This window comes from Pithys albifrons, chromosome 5, assembly GCF_047495875.1.
Source record: "Pithys albifrons albifrons isolate INPA30051 chromosome 5, PitAlb_v1, whole genome shotgun sequence".
NCBI classification, from domain to species: Eukaryota; Metazoa; Chordata; class Aves; order Passeriformes; family Thamnophilidae; genus Pithys; species Pithys albifrons.
Genome location: NC_092462.1, coordinates 23,418,669 through 23,433,356, shown reverse-complemented (window position 1 = coordinate 23,433,356; position 14,688 = coordinate 23,418,669). Strand labels below are relative to the sequence as shown.

Genomic DNA, 14,688 nt, shown 5'->3' with positions numbered 1-14,688 from the left:
CATTGTACACTCCACCTCCTCTTATACTTTCTTCATCTGCCTCCAACTCATTTCTTCTTTTCAGTTTTCTGCTAATACAGCACTAATTCTCTTCCCTTCTTACAAGCACCTCATCCCCCTGTATATTCACACACTTAACTTTGTAACTGTAGCAACATTTACAGAGGACTAAATTTACTAGATATAAAAACCAGGGGCTCCTACAACTGGAGGAAGACGAAAATGCATAGGTAAGAAATCCACCTTCACACCAGATTTTGCAGTCTGTGAAGAGAGGCTATTGTAATCAGACAGCACACCCAGAATTTATTTTTCTCTCACAGCCTCTTCTATCTCACAGGCTCAATAAATCACAAGATCCCACTTATTATTTCATTTTTCTGTGCAGAGATGAGTGTTTTATCTCAAATAATTTTTTCCACTCCATGCCACATAGAACCTGCAATAGAGTTAGGAAAGTCTCCCCAGTCTTTTTTCCTATCTCCCCTTTCTAAGCTCAGTGCCATGTTAAGTTTCTCTGGGTGAAGTCCACCATTGTAATTCTATACAATTCTAAGATATGTGGAATGATGCATTTGGGGAAAAATTGTCAGATGTGACTTTCCAAATATTTAATTCCCTAGGACAAACAACCCAACTTTTCACAGTACCAAGAAAGTGCACATCCCACTGACATACACAAACATTTAACTGTAAATTAAGATACACTTCACATACAATGGACACTTGTGGCAATGATATATATGCCACATTACTTTTAAAATATCTTATGAAACCACGTTGCACTATGTGCCAAATTGCCTTTTCACCAAGTATACTTGGATGATACATAAGTTCTTTAAAATAATAATAAAAATTTATAAACCATTCGCATAAAGCATGTTTCTAAAATAAAATAATCCTTGATTTTTTAACAAGCATATGACTCTAAACTTCTTGCAGCTTGAGACTTACTCTGTGCTAAAGAAGAAAATGTTAAGTGGGAATATTGGAGAAACAACAAATCTTTTGATACAATGTCAGAAGGCTAAGAGCACTGAGGGAAAAAAAACATCCTTCAAGAAAGAATTTAATTGGCTCACTTTGATTCTTTCTGTCATACCCAGTCTCCTTTCTAAAGAGTCAATACCTTGAAAGACACAGTTACTTTCAAAACCTGAGAATCTTGGACATAAGCAAATACAACTTAAAAAGATTCAGAGGTTTTGTTATTTTTGTTTCTGTTGTTGTTCTGAAAAGAACAAACCCCTACAGTCTGAGATGACACTGACAGAGAAAGGGCTGTCATGTTCCAGAGGGCTCTCACCATATAATCACACAAATCTGCCTAAGTTCTGCAGTTTCACAATTGCCCTAAACCTGTCATTTGGGGAAGAAGCTGCAGATGCTTGTCTTCCAGGTACAAACCCCCTATTGTTTGCTTGTGATCATCTCCTGCTTACTTTAGTGTCTCTTCCTCTCCTTCTATAGAAGCTGTTCCCAGTAGGCTTGTTACTGCATGGGTTGATCAGATCCTCATCAATAAAACCCCGGCGGAGAAAAACAATATTAAGAATCTTTTTGGCTGAGTATCAGAAAAATGTGAATAAGTAGATTTTGTCAATATGTAAGATCATGTGAAAGCTTACATTAGTTAGGAAAATCTAAGGGGGCAAGATTAGGATGGTAAAGGTAAAAATAGGCTAGTAATGTTCTCTGTGGCACAGTTGCTCAATAATCTGGTATCAGATTGTGAATTTGTGAGGCAGGAAGTCTGAAGATTAACAGAACTATCAACTATTTTGTTGATGATCCCAAGCACAGGAGTCTCTCAGACTTACATCTGGCTTACCGTATTGCTCTCAGAAGAAATAGTTACCTTATCTGGACAAAAAGCTCAGAATCCCACAAACCTTAATCCAATATATCCTAATGATACAAACTGATAAGTGAGGAAGTGGAGTCTGTCCAGAGCTGTCAGACCTTTCTGGCCCATTCCACCTACTGTTGCATTTCCCCCCTGATAACTGCTTGTGCAAACATCCATAAAAAATGAGATGGCTTAAATACTATGCTTGCCCACATTGCTTATGGTGCCTTAGTATTACTACTGTTACTACTGTCTCTTCCAAACTATTGCTATCTCTTGTGCAGGTGTTTTTACAGAAAAAATTAGTCAGAACCTAACATAAGAGAATGTTTTAATATTCCATTTCATTCCACAATCCTCTTTTATTCTGAGAGCTTTTCTGTGACTCATTGCTATTTTCAACCATTAACTTGTTTTATACAGAAGAACTATTCTTTCGTTTGTAAAAACTTTGAAATTGGTCAACTTTGTCTAGGGTCAGGACCACAGGAGTGCTGGTTAGACCACAAAAAGTTTGACAAGATACCCAATAGTCTATCTAGGGATGCAGCTTCTGTGGGCAAGAACCAACTCGCTAATTTTGCTGTGAGTTCACAGCATTTTCACTCAAATCACAGAAAAAGCCCTCTTCCAAGACTGATGTTAAAAAATTTATTTAGAATGTCTTAGTTGAGTATTTAGATGGTCAACTTTTGTCTGCACTGTTTGTTTTTCATAAATTCATATTATTTTTCCAGTATAGATATTTTCTCTAAAAAAATGAGGAATTTGAACATAATTTTAACAGTGCCTGTATCTTTTGATTGACACTTAGTATACTGTTATTATTAAAGAGACTATTACATTATACAAACAAGCAACTTAACAGATAAGGAGTTCAAAACTAATAGATATTGAAGTGGGACTTCCTGAAAAGGGCTGATCAGATAAGAAAAGAAGTTCAAGCAGTTCTGTAATATAGGGATGGTGGCTGTATTAATGTCAGAGTCTTTTGAGTCTGTTTCATTGCCTCTCAGGAAACAATGACATCAAACTGAGCAGAAGGAATGTGCCATTTGATGGGTCTCCTTGTGTTACAATAGCATAAATCTCTTCAAACTTTAAGTGCACGTGGACTTCAGGAACTACTTTCTTTTCTTGTACAGACTTTAACTTACTAGAATTTCAGTATGAACTAACCTATATAGGCAATTCAATATGGACTTGCCATAGTTCTTTTTGACAAAAAGTGCAGTCTGAGATTACATTATTTGAGAGTCTAGGAATTGACACAAAGATCAGACAGGTAATCCATTTGGGCAAGCATCCAGCTTCCAAGCCATCATTACCCCAAGTCCTTCCCTTTGGATGCCATCAATGTTTCTACTCTAATGCAGACCCTACACCTCTGGCAGACCACTCCACACTAAACCATATTCACTGCCCCCAACCCTGATAACCTCCCATAGGGTGGTGGTGGTGGTTTGTTGATTCTGAAGAATAGGCATATTTGGACCAAATTACTTTTTGCAGCAGAAAGTCCATCAACAAGTAAAACCTGTAGCATGCCTTTGGTCCTAAATGACCGCAGGCACTGCTTCCCCTTCTTCTCCAAAGAAAACAGAAGACTGGTCCAAAATTATGAGAGCCCCTTAGTTCCCAGGACATTGAATAACTGACAGAAATGTATGGGATGAGTCCTTTTTGAATCTCTATAAGGAAAAACTAAGACACTTTGCCTTGGATAATTTATCAGAACCTACCTAGTCCCACATAATCATTCATCCACCTAGACATGCAAAATACACCCATTGTAGAGTTTATTGAGAATAAAAGAATTTTGCTCTCATGTTTAGTCCACTGCCAAAAAATACTCCATCCTCTCCTGCCTTTGGAGCAGCTGCCCTCAAGTGCTCTCCTAAGTGTACAGTCTTTTCTGTCAAACCACAAAAATCCATAATTAGAGACAACTTTTTCTTCTTAGCCCATCCAGTAAATTTCTAAACTTGGCATCTACTCAGAAGCTACCTATATGCTGTCAGAAGGCAGAAACAGGGGTAAACAATTAGTTTTTGATAAGTAATGCCAGGGGACCTGTTAAGGACAGACAAGACCAAATGGTTTTTACAATGCAAAGGTCAACGGCCTTTTTGGGAAACCAACAGGAAACAGAAAACTGTTTTGCCACTGTTAAATGATTAACTATGTACCCACAACCCACACTTTTAATATTGCATACACCTCCTGGCACATCATGCTGCAAATGACATGCTGCAGAAAAGGCTGAGCAAAGGTAAGGAACAACTCCTTCTCAAGAAGTTAAATAGACAAGGGCTTTTCATTCTGGAAAAAAAGATGAGTAAAAAATGATGTAGATGTGTGGAATCAGAAATAGGACTAAGATAATGAAAAGAATTCTAATAATTACTGTTTCTTCTAACACAACAACTAAAATACCAGAATGAAATTATCAAGCAACAAACTCAGAGAGGATGAAGTATATTTTCACACCACACATAATGGAAGTGTAGAACTGTTAAGAGGCTGAAATTATAAACAGATTCATTTAATTTATTCAATTAGAAAAAAGTTTTGAGAAAACTAAAGTCCATATATGCATAATAATTCTAGATTAGGAAATTCCTAAATGCCAGATTACAGGAAATTGGGATCATACCTCTCTCTACTTGTGCTACTCCTGTCCCTGCCCTGGCTACAGGTCATTCACTGTCAAAAGCAGAACAATTGGGTGTCCTGCCTTTTTGCCACAGGTGGCCCATGTGGTAGTTTTAGCTACGCCTCAAATTAGCAGGCTCAGAGAATCTACACAGATTAGGGGAGACAGGTATCACCTGACTCAGTAACCAAAGAAATATTTCATACCAGATGACACAAACCTGCGATATGAATACAGGAGTGGGAGGTGTTCACTCAGTTCCATCATGTCTGCAGTAGAGGCAAGACACGCAGCTGCTGTCTTGCTGGAGTGGGCCCTGCTGCTACTTTGCATTTTGTTTTGAGTTCAGGGAATTAAAAACATTTTGTTGTTATTCTTTCTGTTCCTTGCTGGGTGTCTTTTAGGGTGCTTATGGATCTAGAGTGATGGAATCTGTTTTCGGTGGGAAGTAGAAAATTGTTGTTATATCTAACTTGTGTAAGTGTGTGTTATATTGTCGTTCCTCTTAAGTTTCTCTTTTCTGTATAAATATTTTTAGTTAGTTTAAGCATAAACCTAGTTTGAGGGTTTTTTTTTACCTTTCCTCCTTTTTCTTGGCGGCGTGTGTAGGGGAGGAAAGCTCTGACTCTCTGTTGGGCAGTTGGCACTTTGCCAGCTCAACCCAAGACAGTTGCCCATGTGGCATCTGCACTGTCAGACTGTGCCTCAGTGCTCTGGTTCACAGAGAGAAAAGGCTGGCCGGACACATCTACCCAGGTACATTTGGACTTTACTGGGCCACCCGCTTGGATCCAGCAAGCTGGAAGAGATCTTGGGTTCTGTAGTTTCTCCACAGCCAGTAGGGTAATTCCCATGTTATCAGCTGCACCTTTGTGCTGAACAGGCTCCAAGGCTGATCCTGCTGAAGCTGATCCTGGCCCTAAACCAGCTTAACATTTAAATCCATGAATCCAAACATCTTAATCAGGGAAGAACATTTTTAAAAAAAAACAACAGAAACCCTGCTTGTTTCTTTTTTTGTTTCTTTGTTTCTGTCCTACCCTGTTCATTGCAGCTGATTAATGTTTTTTCCCCAACAAATTTCCTAGTTCTAGGTATATACTGACAGATCATTAACTGCAGGGCTCCGGCTGTGGCCTGTCTCTAACTCAGGTACATTTGCTCTACTTTTCTAGCATAGTAACTAATTTTAATGAGAGTGCCTATTTTTGTCAACAGTTCAGCTGCTTCATTCTTAAACACTTTCGGAATCTTAGATATGTACCATCTGGTCTTAGAGACTTGTTACTCTTTCATTTATCCACTTTCTTCTGCTTCTGTTTTTCTGACATGGGGCTTCACTTTTATTACCTGAAAATACTGACAGGCAATGACTCATTGCCACCTGAGCACTAAGATAATTATTATTTGTAATTATCAGCTCAACCTATAACAGTAACAACTACTTAGTCAGTTTGTATTCAAAATCAGGATAGAAACCTAAAAAAAGTGGCATCAGCCAGCATTCTTTTCAGTTGGAATATCTTAGCAAGGCAAAATTTTCATTTTGCTGTAGAATTCTGGTTATTTTGAAACAAAATGAGTGGCATAGTGCTCGGATCTTCTTACTACTGCTGAATTCCCTCAATAACATGTTCATGAGTAAAATCAAAAGGATCAATCCCAATGATAACCAGTAACAGATTAGCTAAAATGCCTTTTTTTTTCCTTGTTTTCTGGGATTTTTTTGCCTTGAAGAAAATTTTAGATCTTTGAAAATAATTTCATGCATTATTTTTACTGTAGTCAGAGATGACCAATAGATATTAATACAAACATATTTACCCTATGGCAAGGTATATTGACCTGTAGCTGCTGTTAGTGGTTTCTTCACACTAGTGATCCTTTCCCTACTACTTAAATCATGAGTTGCAAAGGCTACACTATAAGAATGACATCTCAGAAGATTTTGCAGAATCTTGGAAGACTTTTGCCTCTTCCACAGAAAAATGTGGTACAGATTTAGGTAACTTTATATTTCATAATTAAACACTGAAGTCTGGAAATATCTTAAGGTCTCAAGAAAATTATTAAAATTCAATGAAATCAACAAAACAACTTTTACAAAAAGCCCTAAAAGATCTTGCTTAAAACCAGTCTTAAAAAAGAATGTAATAGATGTTTTTCATTTAACAAAATATTGTTTGATAAAGGGAATCTGTACTGGAAAATTTCATTTAAAAAACAGCTAGTGATATAAAAATAATTATTTCAAATAAGGCATTTGGTTCTTGGTTTATGGAAAGATCTTTTCTGGAACTCTATTACCAAGAGTAGTAGTAAAAATCATACACAAGATGGCTACCAATTTGTAAAGAATTACATTTAATAGACAGGTAACTGCACATTGTATTTTCATACAGTCTGTTTCCTCCAAATGCCTGATCTTCACTGAGTCACATTTTGAAAACACAGGAGACATGGAGAGTATAACAGCAAATACTAATTGGGACTTTTAATAAGACACAAGCCTTTAAATTCTCACTGGGGCCTTAGCGGCCAAGAAACACACAACATCATCTACAATCAAAACTGAATCCACTTCAGTGGCTTTATCCAATGCTCCATTATAAAACTGATAACAAGGAGGGCAGATGCCTATTTTATCCTAACTGATGCTTTGTATCATGATTAGTCAAATCTCAAGTGGTTTGAGTGGTGAAGGGAAGAACAATGTCGTAATTACCGTAAGTAAAACATGATTTTCCTGTGGCCTCTGGTTTAATTCTCACACATTCGTATGCCTCTTTTTATAAATATACTAATTTCATCAATTAATGCATATCACTGTTATCTTCTTCAGTCACCCTACTAAATAGATCTTACCCTTTTCCCTTTCTTTATAGAAAGTTTTTTAAAGACAATCTTCATGTGAACATATCATCATCAGAAATAAGAGCTCAGGCACAGATTTATGTCAAAACCAAAAGAAAATTATAAAATGCATATCACAACCTAAGCCTTCAAATAGCAAGTTCTGTTAAGGCTCATTTTTTGACTATCTGGAGAATATAGGTAATGAAGGCAACAAATATTTGTGCATCGTGGTGCATACAGATTTTCCTGAATCTGTGTAACTGGCTAACAAAAACACAGTGTTATTTAACAGATAAAACATTCTCACACTGATGGAGAATGGAGCCACGCTGCAGAGAAGCACTGAGGTCAGGGGCTCTGCTGCCTCTAGAAAAACACACTGAACAGGTTTTTTGGAGAAAAGAAAGGAAGCATCCAATTAAGGATTTGAAAGCACACCATCTAAGTGCACCCCTGTGCACCTCTGCTTGCTGGGAGTGGTGGGTGCTGCACTTACACGTCCCTCGGCCGCTGATCTGCAGCCAGTGCAGTGTGTGACAGCTCTCAGGACAATGGCCTGCAAGGTGGAGTGCAGGCTGCAGGTCAGCGTGTTTTCAGAACTGCTTGTCCTCTTATCAGTCCTTGCTGAAGGACAAGAGAATGACCACTAGAAATTTAGTAGGTTTCTTCCAGGATGCAACAAACTGGCTTTATGAATGAGCCCACCAGCTGGCCACCATATGTAGCCACAGTACTCAGTTCTCTTCCTACTGTCAACCAGATTCTGACTTTTTAGCCCAAACTATGGGAATGAATTATTTGGTTTGGTGGACTCCTATACCAGCTCTCAAGAACAGTGAAAATTATGCAATTCCCAAGTCATCAACTGTCACTACATTATCATGCATTAGGTGGTATTTTCCTCCAAAGGCATGACTATCTGTGAGTGTCGAATATCTGAGAATATCAGGTTTCATTTCTAAAAATACATTTTTTTAGCCTTCACATTTGTGAAAATATAAACTAGTCATTACAAGAGTAAACAGAAACAACACAAAGGCTTATCCTTTACAAAATAATACCTTTTTAAGCCTTTTTACTTTTTCCATATTTTCCTCATCATTTTTCAAGTTTCATTGTTGGGTTTTTTTGAGTGATACACATACCTGTCACTGTTTTTTCCAGTTATACACATACCTGTCACTGTTTTTTTTAACTTTGATAGATTTACACAAACAGTATTATTAAGTCCCCAAATAAGTAAAACATGTGTCTGTACAAACAACGCATGTATTCCATGTTATAAGAGCTCCAGATTTCCTATACCTTAGAGAGAGGTGTGTATACACAAATATATACATACACTACTGCAATGAAAAAAATTGCTGCAGTAATATTAGGTTGCACAGTCAGGTTTTAAAAGCACAGAAAAGTCCCAGAATTAAATTAACCCACACATAGTTCACAATGTAAAATATTTACCATACAATACAGTCCATGTCAAGATGTACACATGAAGAATACTGTTTTGTCCAAGGGACACCTATCTCTTCCAGGACAAATGTTCTGTCAAAGAAGAGCTACTTCGTATCTTCTCATATCCTCCTTCTTGATAAGTGGTTCTAGTTTTATTTACCAGATATTACTAAAAAATCCTGTTCTGAAGGATCACTTCCTTTTTCACTGGCAGTTATAAAGTTAATATCATTACATTATGTCTCCAGGTTTCAAAGGTATTAATGTTTGCTTTCACAGGGTATTTATAAGGTAAGAGGGAATCAATAGCCTGTGTCAGTGAATGGGAGAACTGAAACTTGAAAAATACAAAGTCAAAAGTATATTTGCGGAAATTTGGTGTTACCAACAGGAGATAGCTCCTGATTTTTAGGTTCCAGAATTACTGCACATTTGGGATTCTTTAGCAGTCTTTTTATCAGATACAGATTACCCTCAGCACTTCTTTAAAGCAGACCATGACACATCATGGGTAGATATCACAAAAGCATGAAATATGATAGTGGATTACCAGGGATATATTTTTTAATTGCCTATCATATTTTCCTACAGGAATTCCTACAGGAATTATGTACCATGGGGCAGAAGGGGATCAGTTCTTTGTAGGAACATTCAACTACAAACTGTCAGACCAATGTTTCTCTATACATGCCTACCCCTCCTTAATTCATGACATGGCTTCAAAGTACTGCAATGTAAAAAGCAACAGAAGGTCTCCATCACCAGATTATTCTGGATTACTGCCTACCCTATGCAGAAAATGAAAAAAAAATAGTGTGGGGAAATACAATAAGACCAAAATAGTCTGTTAAATGAGTACTGATACTTCAGACAATAGTACAAACCTGTTTCTTGCTTATGCTAGAAACAAAAACCCACCAAGCAGATTAAAATGGACAGCCTAAAGCAGACACTAGGCATAGCATATAGCTGGTCCTGAGGAGTCAGTAAATGACTGAAACGAGATCTTGTAATAAAAGGGTAACCTTAATAATAATCAAATCTATCATTCCCTACAATGCTATAGTACATATAATAGGCAACCATATGGAGCAGTATGGAAAAGACAAGGTACAGTGTGCATGAGTCTATGCACACACACATATGGGACTAGCAAGGCTTGCATCTCTCTACGAGATCTTTTTTCACTCATCTTAAGTGTTTTATTATGTTCTTTCATCTTTGTCTTCTGCTTCTCTGAATGATTTCTGCCTGAAGCACTTTTAATCTAGCAAGCAAGGGTCACTTCGTCAAGTCAAGATAGCAAGAGCAGGGAACAAGTGATAAAAAACAGAAGAAAATTAAACTACAAAAACAGTACAGTCTAAAAGCACACATTTGAAACTGATAGGTCTTTAAGCTTTACCTTTTCTTTGGGATGATCTTTGCCTGACCTGTGACCTACTCTAGCAGTTTTATCACTGTACCTAGTCTAAAAGTCTTAATCGTAATATGACTCAAATCAGCTGACTACAAATGGCAATATAGACATTACACAAATGAGGAAAACACTTTCCTACAGTTTTTAATTTTTTTATTTAATTATTTTCCTTACTATATTAGAACAAATGCTGTTTTTATACATACATGTCATATTAGAACAAACATTGATTATTTTTTTCTTTAATCTGATGGGGCTACCAATTCTCTATACTGTTTCCAAGTTCTGTACAAAATATGGCTTCTTAAGTAACAAAATAACACATATGTAATGCCAGAAATTAGTCTAACTGGACATTTGTAGGATGTTACAATGTGGGACAACAATTTAGACTTGAAGTATACATTCCTAATTAATCTAGAAAGATTATTCTACTGGTAGCTTTTTCAATAAACAAGTTAAAATTACTTTTTCCTCTTACAGAGCCTAAAAATGAATGGATAAATATATAAATTAATAAATAAAAATAATGAATGAAAATCAGGCAATTCAAAGCGGAGGATACAAAGTTCCAGGACTGCCAGTACTGAAGAAGAAGCTGAGACTTCAGACTTCAACAAGCCCTGGGTCTGGCCTCTGGCCTACACTATGCAAGTAAGTGCATATAAATTGTACAATATATGTGAACAGTACAATATCTGTCATTACTCTACTTATGCTACCAGCTTGAGTTACTGAACAAATATGGGATCTGATGCCATATAAAGCCCTCAGGCACATCTTTCACCAGCAACAGTGAGAATTTCGCCTGAATAAGACACCCAGGCTCAAAATTGGTACTGTTAGCTCTAATTGTATGTCACATCAGCGTTTTTCTGCCAGATGTTATGAAATACTGATCTGTAACACAGCACTTTTCTAGCTATCATGAGTTCCCTGAAAATCCTAAATACAGAGAGGCAGCACTGGAAAGGAATAGGGCTAACCATGAGTCCACAGTGTGTTGCAGATTTTGTTCCTTTGCTTCTTAAACTGTCTGGTTTGAAGGTACAGAATCATGAGATCATTAAGGCTGGAAGAGACCTCCAATATCATCGAGTCCAACTTTTGACCAAACACCACCATGCCCACTAAACAGTATTGCAAAGTGCCACGTCCACTCATTTTTTGAACACTTCCAGAGTGACTTTACTACTTCCCTGGGGAGCCTGTTCTTGCTCTTAGGGAAGAAATTTTTCCTAATATCCAATCTGAAGCTCCTTGAGCATAACTTGAGGCCATTTCCCCTTGTCTCATCACTGGTTACCTGGGAGCAGAGGCCAAACCCCACCTCACTATAACCTCCTTTTAGGCAGTTGTAGAGAGCGAGGAGGTCTCCTCTGAGCATTCTTTCTCCAGACTTAACAACATCAGCTCCTTCAGATGCTCCCAACAGGACTAATCATCATCCTGTGATTTACAAGAGACAATGGAGACTTCCATTTTTCAGATATTTCTTACAGACAATAAATAAACCCACGATAATGCTAGAAAAGGAGAAATCACAAAATCTTCATGGTCTTATATGTTTACCAGAATCCTTAAGTGAAAATCTGACATCACTACTATCAGTGGTTACTGAAGTCAGAAATCATATTTATTTTATACTTAGGTACATTTTGTTCTTTGTTATAAAATATTTAAGTTTGTTTATTTAAAAGTCTTTCTAAATTCTGCTTTTGATAGTACAACAAATAGCTTATATAAAATGACCTTGTAAAAATGCACTAAAAGGCTGTGATACTTAAATTACCATACATGTCATAACTTTTCTTACCCACCTTACAGAAATGACAACCTCTGAAGGAGTCATCATCTTTGCATTAAGGGAAGGTATATGTGTAATTTTGTGTAGTAGGAAAATACATCAAGCTTTCTGACACATTCTCTACAAGTGTTTCAAATATAGTAAGTTAAGAAACAAAATCTGAGCCCTTGTCCTGTTGGGTGTTAATAAAATTCCATCTGGTCACTTAGGAGCTGTGCCAACATTACCACACAAAGAGTCTTTAAGCTGTTTGAATGTTCAAGAGTCATGTAACAGCTTTCTTATTTACCTTTTTTTTTGTCAAATATGCACCTAATAGTGTACAGATGGTTAGGTTCTAACAAGTTTACTTGTATGTAAACATGAAACTAACCTTGAAAGTAAACTGCTGAGGTTTTGCTTTGGGTTGTTGCTTGGGTTCTACGTTTTTTCCTAACATTTAGGATTGTTCAGTCTACTGCTGCTCCAAGTCCCTTATTAGGCAAATACAAAGCGAAAGCGAAAACTCGGTGCACAGTTTTTCTAAAACTGCAGAGTAAGAATGTGCCCAGCCCATTCTGAACCAACAGAATGGGAGCAGTTACAGAGAGCTGAAGTCTCAGTAGACAGCAAGTTAAAGGAATGTTCACTAACACAAATCTTCCCAGGGAAACCAATCCCAAGAACCGCTCTGGGCAAGGAAAGAGATTTCAGCAGCAGATGGATACTATGCTCAGTGTATATTAAGAACATATCTTTCAGTGCCAAAATCAGTTCTAGATTTATTCTTTATTCACTGTGATAAAAGGTGTCTATTTAACACAGAAAAATAAATTTCACAGTGTAATTTATATTAAAATTTGTATTGGAAAACCAACATTGGTTTGCCAAAAAAACCACCCCGCATTTAAAAAATAAACAAAAACCTTCTGAGTGACCTGATCAAACTTCAGTTACCCAAATGCACAGGAGGCTGTATTAGGTGATGTCCCAAATGACTTCAATTTTTGAAACTATTAACCCGTGTGATAAGGCTGTATACATCATAAACACAGAGCACTGAATGTGCCTGGCCTGGTCTGTTGCCTTCAATAATCATTGTAATAGCCAAATTACCAGGCAGGTTAAAAATGCTGCAAGACTGGCAGAGGTAGTCGAGGTCATCCACTTTTGCACTACATTGAGCCAAAAGAGATAGATAAAAAACCCACTGAATAGTCCACCAGACTCTCAGCTAGAGGATCAATTGTCTGGGATGCGAGAAATACACAGTGAGACAAAAAATGCTGTTTTAGTTACAAGAAGTGGTTTAGTAACACTCGCTCTTCATTCCTATCCCTCAACACCATTTAATGGAATCAAGTGTAAAATCTGTAAATTAATGGAGTTAACTTATATCTTAAATCTCTGTAAGATAAGCCCTCAGTACACAGATAAGGGTCCAATTCTGTCAGTATTTATTTAGGAGTAACTCATTCTTACTGGAGTATTTTATACAGTATTCTTACATGCCTGCATATACTCTTGGAGGTTCTGATATAGAATGGAATACCAAAGAGAATAAAACTGCAAAAATATAGATTATTTTTATTGTTGTTTTAATTAATTTGTTAGCAATTCAATCAAATTAAGTTTTGGAAAGGATTTGAATAAAAAGATCTCGGCTTTGACATTCTTTTCCAACTCTTGGCTGTGGACTTAATTAAAACTAGAGACTCCAATCTCCAAAGCCATAACATATATGATTAGGACCCAAAGAGTAATCTACTACAGAAAATAAAACAGGTCTGAGCAATGGAAAATAGAGGCTAATCTAGGAAAAGCCATGAAGATTTAAGGAAAGACTATAAAAGATCTAATAAGAGAACCTAAGAATATTTCTTCACACCTTCTATAATTACTTACTGTTATATTTTTAAAGGTATCTTGGCACCTTAAATGAAGATATCATTGAAATAAATCATTTATGTAATCTGCTTTTGTATTCCTGTTCTGAATTCTTACATTTTTATCAATTAATAGCATTTCTTTCTCTTGCTACTAGGTTTTTTTGCATGTGATTATGAGATTAAAATTGTTTTACCTGTCTGCAAAGGCATACCGTCCTAGAAGGAATTTTGGACCTTGAGCATCTTTTTGAATGGTAAGCCCTTTTAAAAGCTCTTAAAATATGGAGACTTGAATTTCCCAGTGCTTTTCCAAGCAAAGAAATTGTTTCATTTGTTGGATCTTCAAGCAGCTCACTTTAAATTCAAGGTTCATCAGAGTACTCTAGCAACCCATTTTCTCCTGGTCCAGCTATCAACTTGAGTTTCTCTGTGGCAATTGCTACCACAGTGTCCTGTGCTGACAGAGTTCCCTAAGCATGTTAGTTCTGTGAGAAACCTCCCTGACACCTGACACAGAACAAATATCAGATACTGAAAGGCTGAGGGCTTGCACAACACACTTCAATGATGTCTCAGCAAGAAAAAGTAAATATTTACCCTGATATAATTATAAAGGTCATTTTGTGTTCTATTACTTTACATTTAATATAGAGATACAAATACAAAATAAAACAAATAAAAAAGGTAATAATTAAATTAGCTTAGCCGTTGCTAATTAAAAAGACATAAAGCATTCTGTTATGCAACAACACTCATGCAAGTTCCATTTTCTTTCTT

General features: G+C 36.7%; 1 protein-coding gene and 1 long non-coding RNA gene across 5 annotated transcripts in view; one reads left to right on the top strand and one right to left on the bottom strand.

Annotated features, from left to right (window-relative positions):
* Positions 1–14,688, bottom strand: part of RAP1GDS1 (Rap1 GTPase-GDP dissociation stimulator 1) — a 94,634-nt gene that overhangs the window by 60,620 nt on the left and 19,326 nt on the right. The window lies entirely within an intron of this gene.
* The window catches only part of LOC139672207 (uncharacterized), a 28,555-nt gene continuing 17,943 nt past the window's right edge, over positions 4,077–14,688 (top strand). For both annotated transcript variants that reach the window (XR_011697882.1, XR_011697881.1), the window contains exons 1-3: positions 4,077–4,121; positions 10,720–10,890; positions 14,067–14,165. This is a non-coding gene — a long non-coding RNA (uncharacterized lncRNA). The remainder of the gene's footprint in view (positions 4,122–10,719; positions 10,891–14,066; positions 14,166–14,688) is intronic.